Below are 16,671 nucleotides of genomic sequence, written 5' to 3'. Positions count from 1 at the left end.
AACAATCAACCTATTATATTAACATACATATTAATTTTCCATTTTTTGCAGCTGTGCGCCCCTTCTCGCTTTCACACACACACGTTAACATCATGCATTTCCCACACACAGACCGTACTTTACACGTATATTAACAGATGCCAGAGCATATTTGGCAGTAACTATTTTCATTTTTATTTAAGGGCATCTGATATTGATTAACTAGTGGACAATCTCCCCTCGTTCTGCTCCTCCCGGCTGCTGACAACCGAGAATCACTGTCTGATTGAGGAGGTTTTTGTGGCTTCAGTAATCTCATCTTATGACACTTTTTTTTTTTTTTCAACGCAGGATGTTCAATTAGATTCATCTCATTAGATCATTTTTAAGCTATGAAAGGTGTGACTGTAACCTGCACGGTCACAAAGATCCCAGACAAGAAAATCATAAAACAACTTGTCACAGCTGCAGTGTTTTCATGAATGAGACTAAGAGGCTGCCGGCTGGAAGAATATACTGTAGCAGCAGCTGAGCATAGTACATACTGTACACCTTCTGCCCCTCTACTCACTCTCACACACTCACTCTCTCTCTCTCTCTCACACACACACACACACACACACAGCCACATGCAAAACCATTGGAATTTGGTCCTGCCCTTTGCAAGAGAATCCATAATGTGAACGTGTTTTCCCAGGGCTACCCTCACAGGGTTCCTGTTATCTGTTATTCTGCTGACTCTCTCTCTCTCTCTCTCTCTCTCTCTCTGAGTGTGTGTGTGTGTGTGTGTGTGTGCTGACAACAGCCCTTTCCCGGTATTGGCACCAACTCAGCTCAGGCTTGGTGACCTGGCATCAGGCAGCAGCAACCCACACAGAAATACACACAGCAAGACCTACTGTGCACACACACTAATACACATAACACACACACAGACCGCAGACACACACACACACACACACCTCACACCTTGTTAATTAGCTCAGCAGTGGGACTGGAGGCCCCTGCAGACAGCATTCTGTTTGGCAGAGCAGGTCAGTTGAGCACAGGAGGGAGAAAGATATGGAAAAACAGAAATATGTTATAGTAGAGCACAGCCGGGTGATTATTCACGATTACCGTAGAGGACTGGTATCGATATCCTGTGATAGCTTTTCAAATTAATAAATACAAGTTTTGCACAATGAGTGATTGAAGTTTTTCCTTTATATGAGTAAAAAGATTTGTCCGATGTAATGCAGAAGTTCAGTAATAAGTACATGATGCTTGATATTTTTGGAGCAATGAATCACGGGCCGGTAACGGCTAAATTTATCATTTATAATCTATTATTTTATTTATTTTATCAGTAATTCAATTTATTTCTTAAGTGTGATATTTATAAAATATCTTAACAATGTTTTCTAAGAACTATTTTGTAATTTCAGAAGACATTTTGAATATTTAATTTTTTTTCAAATCAACATTTTGGAAAAACAATCAACACTGAATGATTTGATTCAATGCACTGCTCAGTTCTACAGAATATGCCTTAAACCAAACAAACCAAAGAGGAACCAAATCAGCCAGGAAGTGAAGTGAGATTTTAAAGGTCGACAGCTCGAAGCCAAAAAATACAATCTGGGCAGATTTTCATGGCAAAATACCCATGCAGGGGTACAGTGATACCGACCAAAACCACCAGATGGTTTTCAGAGAAGCAGAAAGAGGGGACGGGGGAGAACAATAGATAAAAACAGACACACTGTGATGGTGAGGGGAGACAGAAGCCACTTGTTTTCTTCTTGTCACAGCCCAATGCACCATACTGAAACAAACCGCAGATCTGAGCTAATTAGCCATTTTGTTTAATCCTCACAGTTTTGACACAGCACGACTCAGAAACACAAAACGCAAAGAGAAAGGTGTGCACAAGGACCCCATGTGGATTCAAGCCACGGTGGGATGTACAGAAGTAGCTGACATGCAGTATCCTCCATCTGGTTCCAACTAAACATTCAGCTGATATCAGCTCTGAGGCAAACAAAGCCTGGGGAAAAAATGGGACACACTGTGACCTTCATTTCCTCACGCTCAAGATCATTCAAAAATTAAATGTCTGCACAGATTCTGGTCTTGCTGTCCCCCCCCTCCACACACACACACACACACACACATGGTTTAACCACAGCAACAAATTTCAATCTACTGCAGACACTTTATTAAACATTACATTATGCTGCCCTACAGTGAAACAGACATCGGGAAAACTCAATATTTTGAGTTGCTGTAGTGAATTGCACTCAGCGCCACAGTTTCCACTATAAAACGGACAGAAATCACAGATGTAGTTTACATATTGGTGACTCATAAATTAGTCCAATAATGTGGAGCCTTGTCTTACAACAGCAGCAGATCTTCTGTGAGTGCAATTAACACTGCAAGTGTAATCACGTCACAGGCAACAGCTACATTCATATTAGTTTTTAAATAGTAAAGGTGTGGGCAGGAATGTGGACAGCAGAAATGTGATGAGTGTCTCAAGATATGTGGCCAACTTCAAAAAGAAGCAAAAAGGAGATGGACTCAGGTTATCATGCAGTAAGTCCAGACAACCTTAAGCTGCTTTAAAGATAAAACAAATTAAAAGGTAAGTTAAAAGAAGAAAAAAAAAGCTGAGTGATCATCAAAGTTTTCATAATTCACCCTGCAAGGGACATGAATGTCTGTACTTAAAGTCATGGCAGTTCTTTCAATAACTTTTAAGACATTTCACTCAAATCAACAAATTTGAAACTTGTGGTGGCGCCAGAGGAAAAGCCCGGGGATCACCAAAGTTTATTAAGATTTATCCTCTGGGGACTGTGATTGTCCATACAAAACTGAGGCAATGCTTTCATTTTTTGGGATATTTCAGTCTGGACCACAGTGGTGGAATGGCCGCCCTAACCAACATTATCATCACTTGAATATGGCTAAAAATCAAGAACATTTTTGGATAGCCTACTCTTTGTGGCTCAGAAACAGTTATTGTGACGCCTGTTTCCCATCAAATGCAAGCATCATTTCAAATGCTAATGATCCATGTCTTGTAATCCTGCCTGCCAATCCGTTTACATTCAACCACACTTGATCGACCTTTGTTTTTTCATGCTTGGTGATTATGTTTGACAGGTCAAAGATTCTCACAAGCAGTGAGACAGCGTGTAGAGACAGAGCAGCGGCACAGTCACACTGATCGTGAAGCAAATAAAGAACAACAAGGTTTGAGGTGAGGGTGATATCGTCATCAAACAGACAGCAGGTCAGCCAGAGAGACAAGCCAATCAGCCTTATCAGTGGAGATACACTCTTCTGCTGCTCTCTGCCACCCTCACACTGCCTGACAACACACAGATGGTTGCCATGAAAAATTAGGACTTCAGAAAAGCAGATGGGGAGAAGTGAAAGAAAGACACACACACAGACAATCCACGACTCATTTAATTGGTGGAAAGAAAAAAAAATTAAATGGCCCATCCTCTCTGTCCATGTTTCCTTTTGGCTTGCATTTGCCAGAGAGGGATCTACTACTAGCAGATGTCCCTCTGAAGGCAGGGAGGGCAGGTCAACACAATCCCCTGCCTCCTCACCACCTCCACCAGCTTCTCTCCTGCCCCTGGGTGAGAGAAGTGATGACAGAGGTTGGACAGGATTTACTCCCCATGTCGCTGCTGACACTGTCAGTGAAAACACCAGAGAACAGCCTCCTCTTCTAGCTCAAAGAGCCAAATAAAAATGGAACTGGGTTAAATGTAATGACACAGCCGAGTGTGGAATAAAGATGCTTCACTAACCTCTGAGCAGGCACATTTGTCACAAGCTCGGGGAGAGAAGCAGGAGGGAGACAGAAAAACCACACGAAGGAATAAAGCACAGAAGTAAAAGAAAGGAGAGGCAGAGGTGAAAGAAACAGAGGAGTGATGCGAGGGTGGTCAGTCATATTGCAGAGTCTGACAGGTGAAGTTATGGCGTCAGACTTATGACTTAACATGTTCATGAGCAAATTTTATTGTTTCACTCACACACACACACCCAGACATTAACTGTGGCTCCCACCACATGCTAAGAACGTATAGCATTTACAGCATTTGCCATCTTAGTTTAGCGTTTAGTATGCTAGCATCTGCTAATTAGCACCAAACTACAAACAGCTAACAGGATAACAGGAACTGTAAAGTACTGAACAAATTAAAAATTACATTTGATGATGCTCATTGCTCATTGTTTTTTGAACATCTACAAAACAACCAACTGAAACTGTGATGACCATTTTTGACCATCACAGTCAGTTTTAACACAAAAATTAATCAGTAAAGAAATGAATCTGCTGTTGGAGTGTTTAAAGTCATTACTATTTAAGATCACCAGCACTGCAGGTGTGAGGCACTATGGGAGGTAAGACAAGGTCAAACAGACTGAATTTATAGAGCAGGTGGAGCCTTACAGAAGAGCCTGCTGCACGCTGCCGATCAACTCGTCTGTCGGTGTCAGTTTCGAAGCTGATTTGACGAAGCGTGGAGGAAAGATCATTCTGTGTCAGGGCTAATTTCCCCTTCACCACCGCCACCAGTCTCCTGTGTTGCTCTGCCACACCTGCCAGCGTGGGCTGACTCATGACTGTGGCTGGTTATCTAGAGCAAGAGTTCACTGTGGACATTTGTTAGTTTGATAAATATGAAACCTATGTGCACCGATATGATGATTCAAGCTCCACTATAAGCTTTCGCTTCATGTCTATGGATGTCATTCGATTTAGTTTCCCCTTCCATCAGCGAGGAAGGAGCACAATAAAGAGTTTATTTCTGCAAATTTAACTTGAATGTCCTTTATGATCTCTTATTTCCCTGCATCATCACCACTGGCTGTCAGGACAGACACATGAACTCGCAGGAGGTCAGGAGTGGTGAAATTCTTGACCTTTGGGTGTACATATGGTGAAGAGAACCTAAACTCAAAAGGTCAACTTTCAAATAATTCAGACATTTCAATGCATCTCACAGGCTTCATTCAATGAGTGGAGGTCAAGAGTCATCATGTGACCTAAATGTGAACTTCTGTTCACATAATAACAAACAGTCATTTACATAAACACATTTGAAAATTGATCAGTTTAATCTTTTAGGGGAATCTACTAGTGATCAACATTAAATCGATTACTTCTTTTAATTTCCAGCTTCTCAAATGTGAGGAATTGCTTCTTTACTCTGGCCAATATTTGGTCTATCCTTACAAAAAGATTAATCTGCTCATTATGTATGAAGATCAAATCAACTGTTTGCAGCGGACCCTGACATTACTCGATTTACCGTATTACTACTGTGAAGGCAAAAATGACTGCTGTTGCTGCAAACATCAGCAACAAATTCAGCGCCTCCAAACTGTCAGCACAGCCCACAGAGCCAAATGCGTCAACAACAGCACCAAAAAAAACTAAAACCAGAGCCTGCACTTAACAATGACACACTGAAACCAGCAATCACATCACTGCCAGCCTGATGACAGAATTACACCCTGCGTTTAATGACGAGAGCAACTTCAGAGGCTGCTTGGTGAATGTGGGCTCGAGTCTTCCATGACTGAGTCCCCCAATGAGAGCAACAGTGAGACAGCAAACACAATGGACAGGAGGCAAAGAGACAGAGGCAGCAGCATAGTGATGCATACAACCCAGGCTGTCAGCTCCCCATTGTCCTGGCCTGAATGTGCTTTTGTCACTGCAGCATACAGCCGCAGTCCAGACCAGTCTATGACAACGTGCCAGGAGGGCATCACGTCCAGGGCCTGGCATGACCAGCAGTGTGAGAGCCGAGAGTGAACAGCATGACAGAAAACACTCTCACAGTACACATCGACGTCCACGCGCAGCTACAGACAGAAGTGCAGCTGTAAAATAAGACAGAGCTCCAAGAGTCCAACACTGCAGTTTACTGAGCTCTAATTGTATTTTATTATATTCCTAGCATCTCATTAACAAGACTGGCTCTTATTCAATAGATTATTTTTCTCTTTTGTTCAGTCACATACTTGACATCCTGACAACCGTGGAAGGAAATGAAGATGTTGCCCTCCTTTAAAAGTTATCAAAGTTACCTCACTTAGCTTGTTGCTTGTTGCTTGTTTTGTCCGACCAACAGTCCAAAATCCCAAATATTAATTTCAACAAGGCACCAGGCAAATGTTTATCATTTTTTAATTGACTTGACTTGTTTATTTGGTGAGCAAAACAGTTGTGGATCATTTTCTGTGGTTGACTGATGGCTAATTTTTCCAGCTTAACCTAACTGATGTCTTGTATATGAAGTGTACAAGGAAAAAAAGATCAGTTTAAAATACAAAAAAAAAAAACAAACCAGTTGCTTTCTTATCCATAAATAGTGAAACAGACCCATCAAAATAATCTTGAGTACAAGCTGACATATTCAAACTGTCCAGCGAAACACCCGCAACCAGAGAAATCTAAATTACAACGATATAAAACAGAGAAAAGCAGCAAATTATCTCATTTAAAAAGCTGCAACCAGCCAGTGTTTGATAATTTTTCTTGATAAACGACTCTGTTATTAAAATTGTTCCAGATGAATATTCTGTCATTTGATTAACTGACTAATTATTTCAGCTTTAGTTATCTGATAAAGGCAAAGCAATATTTTAAAACAAGTGACTTCATTATACACTTTGAGCCTTGTGGACTGTGGGCTGACTGATCCCTTTTTTTATCTCTGAGGTAATTAAAACCATCTTAAATTGAAGTCACCCTCCGTGCTGCTGTTAATCAAATCAACAAAGTCATTTTTCTTTATCATTCATCTTATTTAATCACTCTTATTGTGTTTTGAATGCATCCCTGCCTAAAATGAACCAGCGACCCAGAAACAGATCCAGGACCAGAGCCAGGGGAGGACGACATGCTCCTCCATCCTGCCCCAGGACCCTCCCATCTGCCATGAGGAAACCTTGGCTGGACTCATTCACAGCCTCAGGCACTGGTCATGGTTTTACACAGGGGACCTGAACAAGATTTCGCAGCAGGATCCGCGCCTGTTGCTACCTGAACTTTAACTTGTGTAATCATAACAGTATTCCATTTGTGACAAAACGTGTCTGCTACAGTTTCAGTGTAAGGCCTGATATGAAAATTCACAAAAAGTTTCATTTGTGTTTTCATTATGTAACACGTTAGCTTTACCATTTCCTGCCTTACATTTCCTGCCTCTGGGTTCTGCCCTGCTTGGCAGAGACGAGGGAAGGCCTTGCAGCACTCAAGCCTACATACGAGAGGCTACACATGTATAATTAATATTTTGTCACTGGCACCATATAATGTGTTGTAGGAGAGCCAATCGGAAAGGAGGGAGGCAGGGTCACAATATGTGTTAGTAAGAAGAGTCCTGCCTATTAACTATGCAAGTATGTGTGCATGAGCATCCATGCTTATTTGAATATTCGAGAGAAACAACTGCTCAGCAGGTTGTTGTCAGTCAGACAAAGTGTCGGCTCTGCACACACATCTAGTCGAATCAAATATATATGCAAAACAGGGAGGTCTTCTTGTTGCTTTCGTTTCTCCTCACCTTCCCCCCTTCATTCTGTCAACCTCTAATTCTGACGTCTGGAAGGGTAAAACTCGAAAAGCATCAGGTGCTATACAAGAGTTTGTGGTTTACTAACTGGTTGTGTGCTGTGTGGCTGTGAGGAGGCTTGAGGGTGTCACCAAAGGGTTGGGCACTTTATTTATATCTCACCTTCTCACACACACACACACACACACACACACACACACACACAATCAAACACTCACAGCATACCACAGACTGGCACTAAGTGCACTTTATTTACTTTACTTTGCGTTTCATATTTTTATATTTTTCTTAAATGTTCATTTTCAATGTTTGCTGCTATTTATATGTGTGCATTTGAGCCGAGAATCTTTACAAAATTCCGTTATGCTCGCATAATGACAATAAAGACTCTTGAATTTTGAATCTTTTTAGCACCAGTATGATTTCGAACCTCGTCACTTTCTGTGACTGACTAAATGACAACCTGTAACCACGTACCTCAGTCGACCAGAGGTCTCAATTCAGTTCTGCTGTGATATCTTGAAAAATACATCTTCAACATTTGACTGAGACAAAAATTAAAAAATACCAGACTCCGAGTATAAATATCCAAATAACAGCCAGTTTGAACCTGTAACATCTGTCATCCCTGATACTAAAACGTTAAGGTAAATCCAGGGGTCCAGTTTGCATGTTAAAAGTATCACAGGCTGTTTAAGTCCCTCCAAATTGAAAAGTTTCACCACATGGTCATTAGCTCATCAAATCCAGTAAACTCTGAGGTCACTGTTGAGATATTAGTAGACCTATAGAATATGTCACCATGCAATATTTATCACAATGTTTGGTAAAACAACAATGTCCAAGCTTCAACATCTCCAAGACAATTAATACTCATAAATTAGATCTTTACATTTAATAGTCACGGGTAGATTTTAGATTCTTGGTGCACTGGTCTTAAAAGACATTCATCAACTTCAGCCAGAAGCTAAAATTCATGTATCAGCAACATCACGAGCAGCTATGCAACAAAGTACAAATGATAGATAATTTAATCAGAACTGAGTCTCTGGCAACACTGGGTGGTTTGTGAGGCTGTCATGCTCATCAACCAAAGGATCAGACAAACTTAGAGGGGATGATGACATGTCCACTCACAAAGCCACGTCGTCACAATCCAGGTCAAGATTCAACCTGTGTTCTAAGTATAATCATGCCTTTAGATATACATAAGTGATGGGTCTCGACAGACAAGACAACAGCCTTTTCTCTGTGAATAAACACTGATCATCAAGAACTACCCAGGCAGATTGTGACTTGCCAGGACAGTGTCTGAAAACCGAGGACAGGGGAGAAAAGAAAACTGCTCTTCCCAACACTGTTGTGCTTTTCTCTATATAATGATAGTGAAAGCCCTTCCCTTCACTCTGTTTCCTTTCTCTCCATCCCACTCACCCTGACTCACTTTCTGAGCATTCAGCAGGGAAACGGTCTATCGCTTGTTGAAGTCAAAGCACCAGGGAGAGAGAGCTGTTTACTTCTTTGACTTCAGAAGACCTAGCAGCACTCAGCCCTAAGCTCCTGCCATTAGCTTTCAGAAACAGACAGAGAAAAACAATGCCGGCAGACTGTCGTTATAGCACAAGAACACAGCTGTGCTGCAGTGTGAAGATGCAAACGCTGTGGCTTATGTTCGAGCCGTCTGGGACTTAAACATCTCTGAATCTCTCAGGCAGTCAAAGGGGAATTCCAGTTTGGTTGCTTTGGTGCAACCAGAAAGTGGGTGAAGCGCACCTCCAAAAAGTGATGCAATCAAGCAGATTGCCTGAACTCAAAAACAAAAAAGACTGTCCCTAGTCTTGCTTTTGATGATATTTTACCCAGTAAAATAGATGGAGTCAAACTGCAGGCTGACAAATGATAGACAGTCTGCATTTTTATTATATCTGAGAATAACACGAAATGTTTGGGGGGGCAGGGGGGACGAAATCAGGTTGTTGTGGCCAGGGACAAGTCTAAAACATAAAAGCTATAATGTTTACAAACATGTCTGACACTGAAAATATTATCAGCTTAAACTGTTGTGTAGGACCTACCAGTCAATTTGTGAATGAGGCTCCACTTCAAGCTACAGGTTGGACTACAAATTGCATCTTTTAAGTCTGCTAAGGTTTCTTGCCACGGAGTATAAAACTGAATTACCACATTGTATCATTTTCTTGTCAAAAGTGCTGACTGGTCTGCTCCGTCCTGAGTAGAAATTCGTTCACAGGAGCCATCTCCAAGTTGGGCATCATTCTCCAGCGGAGGCAAACAAATACTCGCCATACCTCCAAGAATTCACATAGGATATCTAGGACAAACAGGCTCATATTTGCAGGCATGAACAGCTTGCTCTCATCTAACCTAGAAACCTCATAATGGGTCTCTGATCTGTTTGTGGGCTTGATAATAGCATCTTCACTACTCCCAAGGCGGCATCTGCAAGATATCATCAACCAATTTCAGCTTAGATCTACTTGAGGCAGTTTATAAAACAAAGGCACTGTTAAGTTTTTATCACCTGTAAAATGTCCAGTACAGCATATATCTTGGACACAATTCTTTGAAAACATTTTCATTAAATTTAACATTCTAATCTACTCTCAAATATCAGTAGTATCAATTTCAGCCTCAAAAATCCTGAATCAGTAGAGCTGAAGTCACAGGTACTGTACAAACTTAAAATAATCATTAAAATACCATTAGACCAGCGAGATTCAGTGATGTCCATTTCAACTTACAAGTCCAATATGCAGACCTAAAATGCCTCCAAGGTAGCATCAGATGGCATAAATATACCGCATGCCGATTGAATTTATGTCACTAGAACTAATGGCAAAATTCAGTCCAGTAAAACCCTGCCCCACCTTGGCAGATGATGCTAATTCATAACCCCACCATAGAAAGATATTTTCGTTGTTTTTTTTTTATTTAGAGTGAACATTAACAACTAAAGTTTAAATTCTGTATTTACATCATATTTTAAGTACAAACGGTCACTTGTCTCCCGTAAGTTTCCATTTCGATGTTAGCTTAATTTCCCTCCGTTCATGTCAAACAAACGTGTCTACTAGTGCTGGCAGTTTCCATTCAACAATGTCACAGCCATGCATGACCAACGCGATATTTTTACCTGCCTATCATTAGCTCAACATTTCGAGCCAATCCCTTCATTATATTTAGATTACGGAGGGGGTTTAAAGGTAAAAACTATTACCTGTATAGACTTTTCCAGCAGCGTTTATAGTACATTTTCCATCCCCGCTCTTTCAGCAGCCACGGTCCCGCACTTGTATGCACCCTGAGCGGTCTGATCATAGTAGTAGAAATTCGCCAGACAGTTTTCAGTGTGCGCGCAAACTCCCGCCCAGCTCTACGCCGATTGGCTACTCCGCCCGTCAATCCAGGAGAACGGCGTAGTAGACATAGCAACCATGAAAAGGCGGGTCTTAGAGGGTACACTGCCAGCCTATTGGGCATTTGACTCCAGGGTAACGCCCACAAAATACAGAACGTAGTGGAACGTAGGGACTTGAAGGACGTGGTTGCTGTGTTCTGGCTTTCTGTAAGAACGTCAAGCAAAGGGTTCTTAAAGTTTAGTCATTTAACGACTTGTTTAAAGGGTTCTCAAAGTATAGTCATTTAACAACTTGTTTAATGCTAATTAACACTAGCAGTTTTAATCCAAAGCTAAAAGCATAAGCCTGGACAGGGACAGGCGATGCACTCCTTAAACCAATGCTCATTTGCAATGTTGACTTTCCATGCCTATGCAGTCCGACCTCTTTAAATACCCTGTTATTTACCACCAATACAGAAAGACACGCACATATGTGACCTTCTGTATATAGTCACAACAGGTGACCACAAAACCACAACACAATCTCTTTGTTAAATTGTTTTGTGCCTTTGGGTTATATTTGTCCCTCACATCTACACTTTACCAGTGTGATAACTAATGTGGCTCACTAGCTGGCCCTTAAAACTTACAAAACACGGCTCCAGTGTTGATATCTACCTCTGTTGGCCTGAGTAATCTTAGTTAGAGTAAAGCTAATGATTTGTAGGTCAGCTGGGAATGACCCACCATTTTTCTGGAGAAGGATGCATCCTCCTTGCTTGCTACAAAGAAATAAATAAACATGAAACAGTTGTGTACAAGCAGAATGCAGTACAAAAGTGAGTAATTCACACACATCCCAGTTAACAATAGTTTGTATAATATAAACAGTTAACAATAGTTTGTATAATATAGCATACAAAAATAACCCCTATTCTGTAACTTAGATGTCTAAAACACATACATTAAGTTATGGACTGTTTTCACTCCACAAATCATCAAATGTTTGCATGTGACAGAATGATAATGAGCCAGCATGTCCATTAGTGTTGCACAGAAGGCAAGTGACAAGAAGATACCTGAATTTCAACAGCCGCGTCAAAATCAGATAAGATGGTTGAGATGCTGACAGTGGTAGTTGAGGTGGGGGCTTTTGATGACAGCAGCACTGGTGAAGTGAACACGTCGATGGACAGCGAGGCGGTGAGGCTGTCCTCTCCATCAGTTCTTCAGTGAGGCCTGTAACATGCACGTGGCTCACTTAATGTTTGCTCTGAAATGTGAAGCCCGGGCAGGCAAGTGATTGATGACAGAAATGAACTCAGATCTTTGTGAGAGTGGGACACAAACAGGGTGTAGTTACCTTGGCATCTGCAGTCCAGAGTGTGCTCAGTTTGTATTAAACGGCTTGTGGCTCAAGGCTGCATCTCTCCTCATAACCCCACTGTAGACCTAACAGGGTGAATTTTAGCAGCTCTCGGTGCTCTGCTTCTCACATATTGACTTTGTAACAGGAGAAAAACTGACTGATCGTGGTTAAAAAAAAAAATTGAAAAACTGGAATATATTTTAACATGCATGCAACAACAAGTACTATAAAGGCCATGGACAAAGACTGTTGATTAAGATTAACTTATTTATTACCTATATACTGTATATATATGTAAGGCAAGCATCTAAAACTGGCCACATGTGTTTTGTGCTATTTTGTATTAATTTAAACATCTGCTGACAATTATAAGAGGAAAAAAAAGCAGGTAAAGAAGTGATGGATTTTGTTAAAGTGGTTGGTAATGAAAACTCTTGGATTAAATCTCTTTAGACTGAGATTGCAGCTCTCTGGCTACTATTTCTATGCATGCAAGTGGTGCCTTGGCTGACACTGAGAGCCCTGCCACAAGCACAGCTGTTATGACTTACTGCTACTCATGTCCTTTCAGGTGCTTTAACACATCAAAGACAGGAGCAGCAAGAAGCCTCTGTGGGTGATTTTGGTACTTGATGTGATGCAAAATTAAAATCAAGGCAGGGTGCAGCAGAACATAAAGTCAAAGACACTGAAATAGCACAGCACAATGTTATAGTTAATGTGCATTTCCTGTGTAGTCGCTGAGACGGTTATTATTATCACTTCCACCATCAGCCAGGAAGAGAAGGTTTTACTGCAAAGTCAAGAAATCTAAGATATAACTGTGAGGGTTAGGATTAGTACAAAACATACAGAAAACAAGATTTAGACCATGTTGAGTAATTCCTCCATATGTTAGCTGTAAAATGATATACAGCAGGATGACATAAAAGCTGTGTGGGTATACACAAAGCCTGTCTTTTCTGTAAACAGTCTGACTGGCAGGGTCCCTCACTTCCATCTGCATACACAAGTGAAACAGAGGATAAGCTTCCTAGCCTTTAATCCACGGCAAAAAAATCTCTCCAATAAAATGAAATGAGCTGTCGAATTTAATTATTTATCATCAGTTCCTGCCACCTGTTGATGTTTCTATTCTTATCCTGCCTGAGCGTCTTCTCAGACGCCAGTCGATATGTTCTCATTTGTCTCCCTCTAAAGGTGCTTTCTTATGGTGTTTCATTTATCATATCAATACACTGTAAAGTAATATACTGTGACAGGTATTTTCATTGTTTCATCAAAATCTTGCAGATTAGCTGAAGGGCTTTCACTGGCTGTAGGTCATTCCAAAGCTGCCTGATCTGTAACAACCTGCTTTTGACTATAAGCATGTACAAAACATAGAACTTAAAAGACGCGGGGAGTTTAATGAGACAAAGTGTTGTGCTTGTCCTCTGAAGATAGCAGTCTAACACTCTTGTGTTATTTCCTCTTTTGATCTTTAGCATGTTCTTTGCAGAAACGCTTTGCACGTAGCCAGAAAGTTTCTGTGCCGCCCACATGCTCTGCATCACCCCCCCCCGTGTCTCCATGTTTCTGCCTCTCATCGAGCTCTTTCAGATCAGCTTAATTCCAGCCCGAACGGGTTGGCTGATTAAAGCTGCCAAGACAGAAGACGGCCTCTGCTGCTCACAAAGGACAGCCGCAGTTTTGGATCCAGAAAAAGAGGATGACTCCCCCCCCCTGCAGTCCTCTCATCTCCCCTGGAGATCCAGTGTGTACAACATCCATCTGTGATAATAAGTGCTTTGTGCCTCGTCTCAGTGATATTACTGCCTTTTGCTGGCTGATCTTCTGTGGGGTTTTTTTGGCTTGTTGAGATACTGTTGCTCATACCTGTGAACCTTCACAGCAAAATGATGGGGTGTCCAGCTTAAACTCACTGCCATTGTGATAAATGATAATTTTGTTTTTGGATTATTTGGATTTATCTGAATGTATAATAGGGTGGCACAGTGGTGCTGTGGTTAGCGCTGTTGCCTCATAGCAAGAGGGTTCTGGGTTCAAATCCTGGTCTTCTATGTTGAGTTTGCAAAGAAAAGCTGCAGAACAGATGCATGACAACAGATGAACTTAAATCTTATGTACATTTTACCTGAGAGTTGCACCACTGACTGTTTGTGACTGTAATTACATGATGTCTGTCTGTCTGTCATTCATTCGCTCACGATCCGGATGGACCACAGGCTGGTTTCTCTAATCTGAGGCCTGCAATGTCATCCTCCGGGGTTCATCACAGCGGGTTCACCTTCTAAACTGACTGAACTGGAGAGGACTTAATAGGCCAAAGAGGCAGTAATCAATGGCAGCAATCTGTAATTAGGACCACAAGCTTGACAGTTAAGAAATCTGCAGTGAGATTAAAGAAACTGCCGAAACTTCATTTCTCTTGAGCTGTCAGATATCAAACTTCCATAGAGCTGAAACAGAACTCATTCAACCTTGTAAACACAAGGGGTCGCACTGGTTCTACTTTCTGAGCTTCAGCTTGACCCACTCGGCCTCTCAGTGAGGCACCAGTCAGTCAGTGTGTTTCAAACTGAGATGACAGGGGCTCGATACTCGGTACGGGTGGGGGAATTACTGTGATGATATTTCCCTTAGTGTGTGTGTTTACCTGACTCATTTGAACCAGATCCTGCTATCATTACTGCCTTGACACTAGTGCACTAATGAGTGCTTTACCTCTAACTGGAACATGATATGATGGGAAAATACCACAGACATGATACGACCACATCAGCGTTTCCAACCATAAAAATTCTTACAGTGCAGACAAGCCCCTAAAATCACAAAAATACACCAGCACCGTAATCAGTTAAGTATACTAATCATTAGATAGATAAAGTTATATTTGATATCTTTTAGTCTTGTCTCTTAAAGTAAATAAATGTAAAATTAGGTTGGGTTTAAAAAGACATCATATCTGTTTGCGGCCACCTCCACATTCTCAAAAAAAGCATAAAACATGCTTAACAGGCCTACGACACACTGAAATCCACACACTCACTGTAATTTCTGCAGTGGTCAATATATCCACAGATAAACAGGTTGCTATAAGGTCACTGTCAGTCACGCTGCTATAAGGACAGTCTGTTCAACACTACCAGGTCAGTTAAGTGCATGTAAACCCAGTGACGATACACCAAAATGCAAAATATGGGTTAGAGGAAAACAGAAAGTCCAGTTAAGAAGAAGAAGAAGAATCAGCTTTAATGACAGTATATATATTTTTACATACACACACTGAATTTGTCTTCTGCATTTGACCCATCCTTAGTTGAACACACACATGCAACACCCGGCAAATTACATGCTGTGAAACACACACAGGAGCAGTGGGCAGCATCAAGCTGAAGAAAGCATATTGGGGGTTAAGTGCCTTGCTCAAGGGCATTAATCACTCCACCACTCCCAAATTTTTCCTGCCCGTCCGGTGGGGGAATCGAACCGCTTCTCCAACCTCTAGGCCACGGCTGCAAGTACAATCAACAGTCCATGTTTACCTCTCATTACATACAATGTGTCTCTCAGCAGTGGAAAATAACTGTGCATCTCACAAAAGTGCATTTCCTCCAGTACAGTCTTCAAGTACTTGTACTCTATTTGAGTATTCCCATTTTATGCTTCTTTAAACTTCTTCTTAATCTATTTCACAGCTTTAGTTTTCAGACAAAAAGTTTGCTGACAAGGCGTACTGTATCATCAGTTTATAAGTCATGCTTTGCACAAATTATCCCACTTCAATCAGCCATTGCTGCGTTCACGTTCACTGATCAGTAATTAACGATCTAATAACACAGGGCTATCGCTGCAATTACTTTCACATAAAGAAAACATTTAGGTAAAATTTTGAAAGGAGGACTATTACTTGTAATTCAGTATTTTTATAGTGTTGAATTACTTACAAAACAATCTGAATTCTTATATACCACCCCTCAGTCTGATGTATTATCCTGTATTACCATGATTTTGCCTCATAAACATGATAAGCATGAGAGGAATAAACTGAGGCTGCTGTGGTTCTAATGGCAGCTTGTGCTTAAATACCCGTTCATTCATTACCTGAACTTGTTATAGTTAATGGCTGTAGCTGAGTTATTTGTCTGTCCATATGGTGCTGATTCGACAAACCAAATCCGTCATGATGTGAAAGTGTCCAGTCCACCCATTAGTGACGGACCAGCAAGTCACAACCACTTTTTGTTTTTTCTTTTGCTCAGAAGTGTGTGAAGTCAGTTGCCTGTCTGGCACAGATGTGTGTTGATGTGCTTCCAGCTGTTTATGGGGAATCATGATGTCTAGACCTGTGGTCTGAC

At 41.2% G+C, this 16,671-nt stretch overlaps 1 protein-coding gene across 3 annotated transcripts in view; it reads right to left on the bottom strand.

Annotated features, from left to right (window-relative positions):
- The window catches only part of fcho1 (FCH and mu domain containing endocytic adaptor 1), a 56,955-nt gene extending 46,021 nt beyond the window's left edge, over positions 1–10,934 (bottom strand). Inside the window, exon 1 of one of the 3 annotated variants that reach the window (XM_046391202.1) lies at positions 10,819–10,934. The gene's annotated coding sequence lies outside the window, so the exon portion shown is untranslated. Of the gene's footprint in view, positions 1–10,595; positions 10,784–10,818 lie in introns of those variants that run through there. The other 2 variants (XM_046391205.1, XM_046391204.1) reach the window with 2 other exon arrangements.
- Between the last annotated feature and the right edge of the window lie 5,737 nt (positions 10,935–16,671).

The sequence above is a fragment of the Scatophagus argus genome, chromosome 6, assembly GCF_020382885.2.
Source record: "Scatophagus argus isolate fScaArg1 chromosome 6, fScaArg1.pri, whole genome shotgun sequence".
Taxonomy (NCBI): domain Eukaryota; kingdom Metazoa; phylum Chordata; class Actinopteri; family Scatophagidae; genus Scatophagus; species Scatophagus argus.
The sequence above is the reverse complement of the archived record's forward strand: the minus strand, read 5'-3'. Positions and strand labels throughout refer to the sequence as shown.